This window comes from Puma concolor, chromosome B1 (assembly GCF_028749965.1).
Source record: "Puma concolor isolate L17-30 chromosome B1, mPumCon1.1.hap2, whole genome shotgun sequence".
Classification (NCBI taxonomy): Eukaryota; Metazoa; Chordata; class Mammalia; order Carnivora; family Felidae; genus Puma; species Puma concolor.
The window spans coordinates 147,414,460-147,427,165 of NC_141670.1; positions in this window are offsets into that span (position 1 = coordinate 147,414,460).

The following is a 12,706-nucleotide window of genomic DNA, read 5'->3' on the forward strand; positions in this document are numbered from 1 at the left end:
TTTCACACCTTCTGAAATCACACCTTCTGATTTCAAGCTATACTACAAAGCTAAAGGAATTAAAAAAGTATGGTAGTGCATAAAATAGACCAACAGAACAGACCAATGGAATGAGAGCCCTCTCAGAATCACGAGCCCAGAAATAAACTCCTGCATATATAGTCACCTAATATTTGAAAAGGGAGTCAACAATACTCAATGGGGAAAGAATAGTCTCTTCAATAAATGGTGTTGGGGAAACTGGAAAACCACATGCAGAAGGATGAAATTGGACCCTATCTTATGCTACTTATAAAAATTAACTCAAAATGGATTAAAGAGTTAAACATAGGAACTGAACCCATAAAACATCTGGAAGAGAACAATAAAAAAGCTCCTTGACATTGATCTTGGCAGTGATTCTTTGGAGATGACACAGAAAGCAAAAGCAACAAAAGCAAGAGTAAGTGGAACTACATCAAACTGAAAAGCTTCTGAACAGCAAAAGAAACAATCAAGAAGACATGTAGGTAACCTTCGGAGTGGGATAAAATGTTTGCAAATCATATATCTGATAAGGGGTTAATAGCCAAAACTTATAAAGAACTCATATAACTCAACAACAAAAAAATAACCAAACAATGTAATTAAAGTGGTTGAGGACCTGAATAGACATTTTTCCAAAGAAGACATACAAATGACTACAAAGTACATGAAAAGGTATTTAACATCACTAATTATCAGGGAAAAGCAAATCGAAACCACAATGAAATATCACCTCATACCTGTTAGTACAGCTATCATTAAAAAAAGATAACGTGTTGCCAAAGGCTCTGAAGAAAAGGGAACTCTTTTGCTCTGTTTGTGGGAATGTAAATTGTTGCAGCCACAGTGGGAAACAATACAAAATTTCTTCGAGAAACTAAAAGTGGAACTACCATAAGATCTAGTAATCTCACTTCTGGGTGTATAGTTGAAGGGAATGCAAACAAGATCTCAGAGAGACACTATACTCTCACATTTATTGCAGGATTATTCACAATAGCCAAGATATGGAAACGACCTAAGTGTCTGCCAATGGTTGAGTAAAGATGATGTGGCATATGTGTATAAAATGGAATATTATTTAGCCACAAGAAGGAAGGAAATCTTGCCATTTGCAATAACATGGATGGAATTTGATGGCATTGTGCTAAGTGAAATAAGTCAGAGAAAGACAAATAGTACATGTGGAATCTAAAAAAGCTGAAGTCCTAGAAACAGAGAGTAGAATTGTGGTTATCAGGGGCTGAGAGTGGGGCAAATGGGAAGATGTAATCTAGAAGTACATCTAGTTATAGGATGAATAATCAAAGATGATTAATATCTGGGCTGTGATATACAGCATGATGATTATAATTATTATAATTATTAACAGACAAATATTAATTATGAGTAATTATATGTATAATCATTAATATAGTATACACTATTATATAACATACTATATAATTATTATATATTAATATAATATAAAATATATAAAATTATATATAATTATAATGTAAACACAGTATAATTATATAGTAATATCATATAATATATTAATATTACCTATTAATATATTATATAGTAATATATTAGTAGCATCGTATATTATTAATATTAATATAACTATAATTATATGTCATTATTAATTAATAATATATAATTATTAATACTCATGTTCTTGAAGACTTCTAAGAGAGTAGATATAATAGAGTAAATGCTCTAGTAAATTTTCTCATCACAAAAAAGAAATAGTCATTATGTGATGTGATGGAAGTGTTAGCTAGTGCTATGAGGGTGATCATCTTGGACTATAATCAGTGTATTAAATCAACACCTTTTACACCTTAAACTCACATTATATTATATGTCAATTATATCTTTAAAAAACTGGAAAAAATAAGAAAGTCAATGTGCTATAGTCCAATGAGTTACGAACAGAAGATCAAATGATTTAGGTTCAAATCAATTCTGCCACTGACTTACATGTGTAACATTGGACAAGTCATGTTACTAAGGGCCTCTTGACTTTAGCTCTTTCTCTTATTTTCGCCTGGAATAAGATACATAACCTAGAACTTATCATGGTTAAGTGATTTGCTCAGTTACCAAACTGTGGCATTGAGACAAGATTTAAATTCAGAGAGCCTAGTTCCCAGGGTCTGAGTTATTAAACAATAATTTTTAGAACATACATAAATGGTCAATTGATTTTCTATAAAGGTGCCAAGATAGTTCCATGGGGGAAAGATAGCCTTTTTAATAAGTGGTTCTGGAAAACTAGATATCCACATGGAATAAAATGAATCTTGATCTTGTTATGTGCAGAATTCGTGATCTTCAAAGACCGCCAGGGAGCTGAGTCCGATGTAAAAGCAAAAGAGCTTTTATTCGAGCTAGCTCGAGCTCAATCCCCTACCTGCACCAACACAGTGGTAAGATACGGGGGAGAGAGAGCGAGTTTCAAAAGGACAAAGGTTTTATTGGGGCCTAGGGGCAGTTGGCGAGGTAATGGCTGTGGCCTCAGCCAATTGGCTGGGGAAGGGTCCGAGTCCTGTTAGGCCGGTGAGCAGGAGGTTACTCAAGGGGAGGAGGCATGGTCAAGGTGAAGGACACAGAACAAGATGGAGTCGGTGGCGTAGGCCCGCCCTTTCATTCCCCCCTTGTCATGTAGCTTACAGACCCAATCATGGGACCGGCTGCATTTATGGTGACAAGGGGAACAGAGTTTGGAGGTTTACACAAAGTTCTGGGAACCAAGTGTCCCTGGGGTGGCTCTGGGAGGTCTGATTAAGTATTGTCCCCGAGTTGGTGTCTATGATCTGCCAGGTAATGTTTTGGGGGCGTGGGGACTCCCGGCAGCATGAGCAATGACATGCAGAGTTAACAGAGTTACTAATATTAGGTGGGTGAGCTTGAGCAGGTTGTGTTGGTCCTGATTGACGGCCCATCGCATGATGAAGTCCTTCCGGATCGAGGAGGGGTCCGCTGGCCAAACGTGGGTGTGATGGACCCAGGTCGCGATGCCGTCTACTTTGAGAGCGGTGGGGGTTGTCAGCACCACGATGTAGGGTGCCTTCCAGCGCGGCTCGAGGGTCTTTTGGTGGTGCCTCTTGATGTAGACCCAGTCTCCCGGCCTGTACTGATGAGGTGTCAGGGTCGGGCCAGCCTCGTAGATGGCACGGAGGCACGGCCAAATGTCCTCGTGCACCCTCTGGAGCCCTCTCAAGGAAAGAAAAAGTTCTTGATCTTTAAACTCAGCAAGAAGTTCAGCCCGAAGGTTGGGAATAACAGGGGGTGGCCTGCCAAACATGATCTCGTAGGGAGTAAAACCCAGAGTGTAAGGAGTGTTTCTAACCTGGTAAAGGGCGTACGGTAGGAGAGTCACCCAGTCCCCACCAGTCTCCATGGTTAATTTGGTAAGGGTCTCTTTCAGGGTTCTATTCATTCTTTCTACCTGTCCTGAGCTCTGGGGCCTATAAGCACAATGTAATTTCCAGTTTGCCCCCACTGCCTTGGCTACTGCCTGTGTTACCTGCGAGATAAAAGCTGGTCCATTGTCTGATCCTACCATGGCAGGAAAACCATACCTGGATAAGATGTCTTCTAGTAGCTTCTTAGCCACCGTCTGAGCCGTTTCATGCTTGGTTGGGTATGCCTCCACACAGCCAGAGAAGGTGTCTGTAAATACTAAAAGATATTTATAACCATACTTTCCTGGCTTGACTTCAATTAAGTCAACTTCCCATTGGGTTCCCGGTCTGGTGCCTCTGAGCCTGGTTCCTTTTTTATTTGATGTGGCCCTCGCGTTGGTGAGTTGGCAGGTCTTGCAGGCAGATACAACTTGCTCTATTTTGGTGTCCTGTTGGTGAATCTTGATTCTGGCATGTCGGATTAAGTCTTTTAATTTTCGGGCCCCCATGTGAGTAGACCGATGCATGTGCTCTAATATTGAGACTCCGAGCTGCTCTGGCAGCACGAGCTCCTTGTTAGGTGTATACCACCATCCCTTTATCTCCTGGGCCATGGGGAGTCTCTTGGTCCGCTGTAACTCCTCCTGGGAGTGTTTGGGCAGGTCTGGTAAAACTGGGTCTCCCAAGTCTGGTAGTTGTTAAGCCATTTTCTAGCTCCCAATGCTAGCGCCTTGGTAAGGGCGACGAGCTCTGCTCACTGGGCTGACGTTCCGGAGGGTAGAGCCTCCGCCCATACGGTGTCCGTTTCGGTGACTACCGCTGCACCCGCATACCTGTGTCCGTCTCGCAAAAAGCTGCTGCCATCAGTGAACCAAGTAGCCTTGGCATCGGGGAGGGGCCGGTTGGTCAGGTCCGTCCGGAATCCATGTACTTGCTCCAGGATTCCCACACAGTCATGTAGTGGAGCACCTAGGTCAGGGTCAGGCAGCAAGGTTGCAGGATTGAGGGCTGCACTGGGGTGGACCCACACTCGCAGGCATGGCGGCCAGCCAGCAGCCACTGGGTCTAGTTTCTTGGACAGGTAAGCCACCGGGCAGTTCCAAGGGCCTAAGGACTGAGTTAGAACCCCTTTTGCTATTCCCTTATGTTCGTCTACAAAGAGGTGGAAGGGCTTCGTAATGTCTGGTAGGCCCAGGGCTGGGGCACTTAGGAGGGCCTTTTTTAACTGATTAAAGGCAGTTTCTTCTTTTTCAGCCCATTTAAATGTTTTCCCCTCTTTGGTAGCTTCATATAGGGGCCTGGCGATCTCAGCAAAACCTGGAACCCAGAGGCGGCAGTAGCCGGCTGATCCTAGGAATTCCCTCACTTCTCTTTGGGAGGTGGGAGTAGGGATCTTTAGGACAGTTTCTTTTCTGGCATCTGATAACCGCCGCTGTCCGCCCTCCAGGATATATCCCATGTAACTTACCCTCTCCCTGCATATCTGAGCCTTCTTCATGGGTGTCCGGTACCCACCCTAAGGCCCCCAGGGTAGCCAGCAGATCCTGGGTCCCTTCGCTCAGTCTTTGGCCTTGTCAGCAGCAATCAGGATGTCATCTACGTACTGTAGGAGGGTGAGGCCGGGGTGCTCCCTTCTGTACTCAACCAGGTCCTCGTGTAGTGCCTCGTCGAAGATGGTGGGTGAATTTTTGAATCCCTGAGGTAGCCGTGTCCAGGTGAGTTGCCCACTGTAGCCCTCCTCCGGATCATGCCACTTGAAGGCGAACAAGAGTTGGCTCTGGGGTGCCAGCAGCAGACTGAAGGAGTCCTTTAAGTCTAGTACAGTATACTAGACCCTGGAAGGTGCCAAGGAGCTCAAGAGAGTATATGGGTTGGGAACAGTTGGGTGTATGTCTGCGACCCTCTTATTTACTTCCCGGAGGTCTTGTACCGGTCGGTAGTCATTTGTTTGAGACTTTTTGACTGGCAGTAGGGAGGTGTTCCAGGCAGACTGGCAAGGAACTAGTACCCCTAGGCTTCGTAGTCTCCGGATGTGTGGCTGGATCCCCTTCCAGGCCTCCTGAGACATGGGGTATTGTTTGATCCTTACCGGACTCTCTCCTGGCTTGAGCTCTACCAGGAGCGGGGTCCTGTGAGCGGCTAGTCCTATCCCCCCTGTCTCTGCCCAAACTGAGGGGAATTCTTGTAGCCATCTGTCTATATTATCCTCTCTCAGGAGCGCCTCCTGGTGGAGGCGGTATTCATCCTCCAGTTTCATGGTCAGGACCTGGATAGGGTGGCCCTTGCCATCAGTGACCTGAGACCCCCCCTTGTCTGAAAGTTATCTGAGCTCCAATCTTGGTCAGTAAGTCCCGTCCTAACAGTGGGTAGGGGCATTCTGGTATTACCATAAAGGAGTGGGATACCCAGCCCATCCCCAAATCTACCGTTCTTCGGGTAGTCCATGAATACTGGCTCATACCAGTTGCCACTTGTACCCAGGACTTCTTGCTGGCTAGTTTTCCTTGTGGGGTGCAGAGGACCGAATGTTGTGCTCTGGTGTCGATGAGGAAATCAACAGGGTCCCCTCCACTTTAAGAGTTACCCTGGGTTCGGGGAGAGGGTCCGAACCCCAACTCCCCTAATCGCTTAGTTCATCTAGCTCTAGGACTTTTACTCGATCAGTCTCGCTTCCCTTCTTGCCGGCCCTTTTCAGACAATCTCGGGCCCAATGCCCTATCTCCTTGCATTAGGTGCACTGATCCTACCTTGGCCAAATTGGTTGGCTTTCTAGCAGCCATTCGAAGACCCATTAGAGTCTGGCGGTAGACCCGGAGCCTCTCCTTACCTTCTGCCATGTTGAAATCCCACTGGGGCTGAGTTAAGGGGAAGGAGGCATCTATCTGAGCCTGGTTGGTGGTGGGATTCCCGTCTGTGCCCGGAACTAGTTTTTGGGCCTCGTTGAGGATTCTTTTTCTTTCTTCAGTCGTGAACAGGTCCTGCAAAAGCTGCTGGCAATCGTCCCACTTGGGCTGATGAGTAAAAAGAACAGTCTAATAAATCCATAAGCCCTGCCGATTTCTCAGAAAACCTTAGGATTCTGAGCTTTTCAATTGTAGAGGTCACTCGTGGTGAAAGGCCAATAGTGATGGGGCTGATTCCCCTCCACGACTGGGGGTCCGGTGGCTCGCAGGGGCAGAATAGTGGAGTTGGCGGCAGATTGCTCCCTCTGAGCCCTTTGTCTGGTAAAGGGTGGCTTCCCACTGGAGCGTTTCGCCTCCCGCTCTCGGAACAGCATCTGCCTCCCCCGGAGGGGGAGGATGGTGTTCTTCCGGCATCCTAGAGGGGTTATATGGGGGAGGAAAAATTAATTCTTCTTCAGTCCCCCCCTGTAGGACAGGGTAGAGGGGTGCTGAAGGCTGGGTAAGACTTTTCTTGTTTTCCTTCTTCTTTGTCCCCTGCAAAGCAAGAATGGGTTTTGGCTCTGGAGGGAGCGGGGCTAGGAGGGGCTTAAGCCAAGAGGGTGGGTAGAGGGGTAGTCTGAGTCTGTCCCATAACGTCTGTCCAGTAAGTCCACAGAACAAAACAGAGAAACACAGAAACAGACAAACAGAGGGCCCTTAGAAAGTCTTCCAACTCCATGGAAGCAAAACTGAAAGCTTGCTCAGACTTTTGAGGGGATTCCACGTCCCTCCAAAACTTATGAGGGGATTCCACTTCCCTCCAAAACCGAAAGCTAGACGATGGCCTCACGCCGACCAGCGGGAGCGACCAGCCTCGTCTCAGACCTTTGAGGGGATTCCACGTCTCTCCAAAACCGATGAGGTGTTCCACGTCCCTCCAAAAGGGAGGATCGGAACGTCTTCTGAAACTCCCGGCCCGTGGTCCTCCAGTGCGTCCACTTAGACTGCGTCGGGCACTACCAGAATTTCAGAAATTAGCTCACACAGAAAAGACGGAACGAACAGACACTAACTGTGGCCAGTCAGGCTCTCTGGGTCGGGGGTCCCTCAGGGGTCTTGGGGATCCCGGGCTGAGCCCCCAAATGTTATGCCCAGAATTCGTGATCCCCAAAGACCACCAAGGAGCCGAGTCCGATGTAAAAGCAAAAGAGCCTTTATTCGAGGTAGCTCGAGCTCAATCCCCTACCTCCATCGACGCAGTGGTGAGATACCAGGGAGAGAGAGTGAGTTTCAAAAGGACAAAGGTTTTATTGGGGCCTAGGGGTAGTTGGTGAGGTAATGGCTGTGGCCTCAGCCAATTGGCTGGGGAAGGGTCGGAGTCCTGTTAGGCAGGTGAGTGGGGGGGGTGAGGGGGGGTGGGGGGGTGGGATTACTCAAGGGGAGGAGGCGTGGTCAAGGTGAAGGACACAGAACAAGATGGAGTCGGCCAGCGTAGGCCTGCCCTTTCAATCTTTGCTTCACATCAAACACAAAAATTAGCTTAAAATGTATCATATACCTAAACATAAAAAAACTGTAATTTGTAATTATCAAATTTCTGGAAGAAAACACAGAAGAAAATTTTTGTGACCTTGGGGGAGGCAGAGGTTCTTTTCACAAGATGGTAAAAAAATTGTTGCGTTTGACTTCATCCAAATGAAAACCTGCTGCTTTTCAAACAACGCTATTAAGAAAATGAAAAGTCAAGTCACAAACAGGGATTAAATATTTGTAACACATAGATCTGACAAGATTCATAATCATTCATAACATAACAACTCCTACAATTCAATGAGAGGGAAACAAACCATTTAATAATAAATAGGGACACATTTTAAACAGGTACTTCATAGAAAAAAATATACAATTGGCCAATAAGCTCGTGAAAAGCTGCTCAAGATCACACATGGTTAGGTGGGTTGATATCTTTGTCAAAACTCATCAAATACTACACTTTAAAAGGATGCCTTTGGAGCACCTGGGTGGCTCAGTCAGTTAAGTGCCTAACTTCGGCTCAGGTCATGATCTCACAGTTTGTGAGTTTGAACCCCACATCGCGCTCTGTGCTGACAGTTCGGAGCCTGGAGCCTGCATCTCTCTCTCTCTCCCTCTCTCTCTCTCTCTCTCTCTCTCTCTCTCTCTCTGTCTGCCCTTCCCCCACTTACACTCTGTCTCTGTCTCTCTCTCAAAAATAAATAAACATTTAAAAAATAAATAAATAAAAGGATGCTTCTACTGTTTGTAAGATTCATGTGGGTATGTCTGCTTTTCATATCCTTGTTCAAATGGAATGCCAGAATGGCAACTCCTGGAATTTGTCACAAATGGAAAACGCAGTGTCATCTTCACCTCAAAATTGTAGGTCTTAAATCTGGAGAAGGAAGCCAACACCCTTTTGAAGCCATGAATATTGTCCAGACTCCATCTGCTTGGAATTTCAGCAGCTCTACGGACACAGACTCCTGCAGGGGATACTGTGACATCCTCAGCTGATTCATTCACTCAGTCACCCATAAAATGTGGGGCAATTTCTACCACTCTGTGTCATTATTTGCTATTTCTGAGGCTCAGATGACACCAAACCCATCTGAATTTTTTTTCTAGCAAGTGAATATCACCAAATGGTATGAAAAACTTCAAAGATGATTAACACAGAAGCCTCTCCTCTGAAAAACATAATTTGAATAAAACAATTTTAAAAGTCTCTTAAACTTTTCATATTTTAAATAGCACAATTTATAAGCAGGAAGCAAAAAGACCCCAGAAAATGAAGGCTAATTTTAAAAAGTACATAGTGACTGTACATCATTATTATTAAAATACAATTTTATAAATTAAAATATGGAAAAAGGAAGATGTCATCATTTATGACATTTTCCCCTTAAACTTAAAATATTATTCAGAAGCCAAGGTTTTATTTGTTTGATTCACCAGAGTAGCTAACAAAATCAACTACACCCAACTTCTAAAGACTATATGTAAAATGTATCGAAAATGCATTTTACATATTGGGAGATAATTCTCAGGAAGCATTTCTTTGGATTACAAGAATTTAAGAAACAAAACAGATGATCATATGGGAAGGGGGGAAGAGAAGAGAGGGAAACAAACCACAAGAGACTCTTAATGACAGAGGAAAACACTGAGGGTTTATGGAGGGAGGTGGGTGGAGTTGGGCTGGACAGGTGATGGGTGCTAGGAGGGCACTTGTTATGATGAGCATGGGTGTTGTATGTAAATGATGAATCACTGAATTCTACTCCTGAAAGCAATGTTATACTGTATGTTGATCAGTTAAAATTTAAATTTAAAAAAGAAAAGGACTTCAAATAATACAAGTTGGATGTCACTTTTTACATTCGCACAACATACATTTTCATGGAGATAGCCATGCTAAGTAAAAATTTTCCAACAACTTTGAAAGTTTGCAAATAAGCAGAAGCATTACGTTAAGTATTAATCCCAGGACAGCATTATGTATGTTCTCAGAATGTTTCCACTCTGCTCTGAAGACCAAGTGAGAGGTGAGACGGGGTTGTTTCAAGGCCCACATTACAGACACCATGAGGGTCCACAGACTCGGCCTTCATAGCATTTCACCAGAAGTTGTGGCAACATCGACATGTTTTGACTTCTTCCTGCAGGTCTGCCAAGGAAAATAATTCCCTTCTAGAACCTCCAGCTTAGAAGCTACGTTAATGGGAGACTTTATGGAAACTCAGCCAAATTTCCTTTTTCAGAATGAAACCACAGAAGTAAATATAATTTGAGATTACTAATTCCCACAATGAGGAAGAAGGAAGTTTATCAAACAAAAACTCTAAGGTATTTTTGATGAATGAAATATTTAAATTCCCTTCTTTTTCCCATTACAGGAAAAACATTCCACAAATATTATATGTCTTTTAACAGTTGATTACGAAACTTTTTACACAAAAAGTAAACTGCGTGTGCATGTCACCCTTACATATCGACCCACCTCTGAGATTAAACAATATTAACATTGTATTATACTTGCTTTTTAAATGAAAAAATAATGTAGATGCCGAAGTCCCATTGATCATTCCTTTTTCCCCTTCACTGCCCAAATCCTAGGATGATAGTGTCATTCTCAGTGTTCTGAACCTTTACTTTACATGCATGTTTCTATAAGTAATAAGTACAATACGATTATTCGGCACTTAACATTTATGTGAATGGTATTACACGGAACATACCATTTTTTTATTCAAAAATATGTTCTAAAATGTTATTCACATATAAGGTTGTTTTTTTTTTTTTTTTTTTTTTGAGAGACAGAGAGAGAGAGAGAGAGAGGGAGCACGTGCCTGCATGGGAGCTGGGGAGGGACAGGGAGAGGGAGAGAGAGAATATTAAGCAGGCTCCATGTTCATCACAGATTGATCTCACGAACCCGTGAGATCGTGACCTGGGCCAAAATGAAGAGTCAGACGCTCAGCTGACTGAGCCACCCAGCCTCCCCAACGTCTTATTCATATTGGTCTAATTAGGTTGAACTGTTTGTAACTCTGTATCATGGCATCGTTTACCAGTTCAACTACTGAGGGATAGTCATTTCCACTTCTCACTATTACCAACAGCATTTCCTCAGCAGGTTTATACATCACTTCTTCTGTACATGGCAGAGAATCTCTCCAGGACAGACACTTAGAAGCGATAATGCCCAGGGCATTGCCAAACTGCTTTCCAAGGTGCTTATGTGCACCTCCAGGCATGTCGGAGTTCCTGTTTCCTCATATCTTCACCAAAACTCAGTGTCCTCAGATTCGCCAATTTTTGACCATCCAATGGATATGAAATACTATCTCATTGTGGTTTAAAGCTAATTTTCTTTGATAACTAATGAAACTAAGCATCTATTAAGTTCTGTGAATCACCTGTTCATATTCTTGTTCATTTTTCTATTGGATTGTTTTCTGTGTCTTTTGATACATAATGGTTTGTAGTATATTCGAGATACCAATTGCAGAAGAATGAGACTTTCATTGTTTAAAATTAATCTGTTAGATCATTTATATGTGCCAATTTAAGTTCAGTTTCACTGCGTCTTGGTAGAACAGTTTTGCAATTTATTTTACTTCTATTCTGAGTCTCCAGCCTTACTCCTCAAAACTGCATACACGGCCGCTTATGTATTCTAGTATTCCTTGATATATCTCTCTACATATCTATTTGTCTCATAGAGAGACAGTATAGTATCACGTTTAAGAGAACAAAGGAGGCTCTGCGTCAGACTGACACTTTGTAGCTTTGAATCTCAGATCTGTACTTATTAGCCATATTAACAATGGGCATATCATATAACTTCTCTGTGTTTTATTACTTTTATTTTTTAAATGTAGAAAATAATAGTACTTACCTCACTGAGTAATAATAAAGATAGAACACTTACCATAATGCCTAGCACAGAGTAAGCACTCCATGTTAGCTATGATTATCATTCTATAAAACATTTTTAAATTAAAATATTATTGACTTTTAAAAAACTGTAGTTTTAATATAAATTATATTTAATAGGGATATCAAAGGTAAATACCTATAGCCCCAAAGTACCTCCTTCCCTTCAATATTAAATATTTAATTACTGTGCTGTTTTTAACATATGACCACAAATTCTGATACTCCTGTTCCAGAAGAAGAAGCTTAATTTCCTTCCCTTTAAATATGGCATGGACCCAGTGACACCTTTCTAACAAATAGGGTACACAAAGGAGAATAGTTTACAGTGGAACAACTAGGCTGAAACTACTTTAACCAGATGATCAAGTTTAACATCATCAGTAATAAATAATGTAAATAGCATATGCCCCAATATTATGAACTAAGAAAGGCACTTCTGTGGTAGTTTCCATGAAAATTCACAAGTCCTGTCTATTCATGAGAAACCATTAAACAAATTCAAGTTAAGAGATATTCTACAAAATACCTGGCCATTATTCATCAAAGTGTAAAGGTCATAAAGGACTGGGAAATGATCACATATTAGAGGATATGTGAGGACATGATATGGAGGAGAATATGGAGGCATGACGACTAAATGAAGTGTAGTATCCTGGCTTGAATCCTGAAACAGAAAAAAGACAACCATGGAAAAAAGACTGTAGTTTAGTTTATAACATTGTACTAATGTTAATTTCTAAGTTTTGATACATATACAATGGTTATAAAACATTAAAGGAAGCTGGGTGGAGGTGTATGAGAACACTACAATTCTTGCAACTCTTCTGTAAATCTAAAATTGTTTTAAAATAAACAGCTAAAAAAGTAAATGCCCATAACATATTATTCTACTACTGTTATGATGAACCAAGACCATTTATAATTAGATAAAAATATATAGATAGC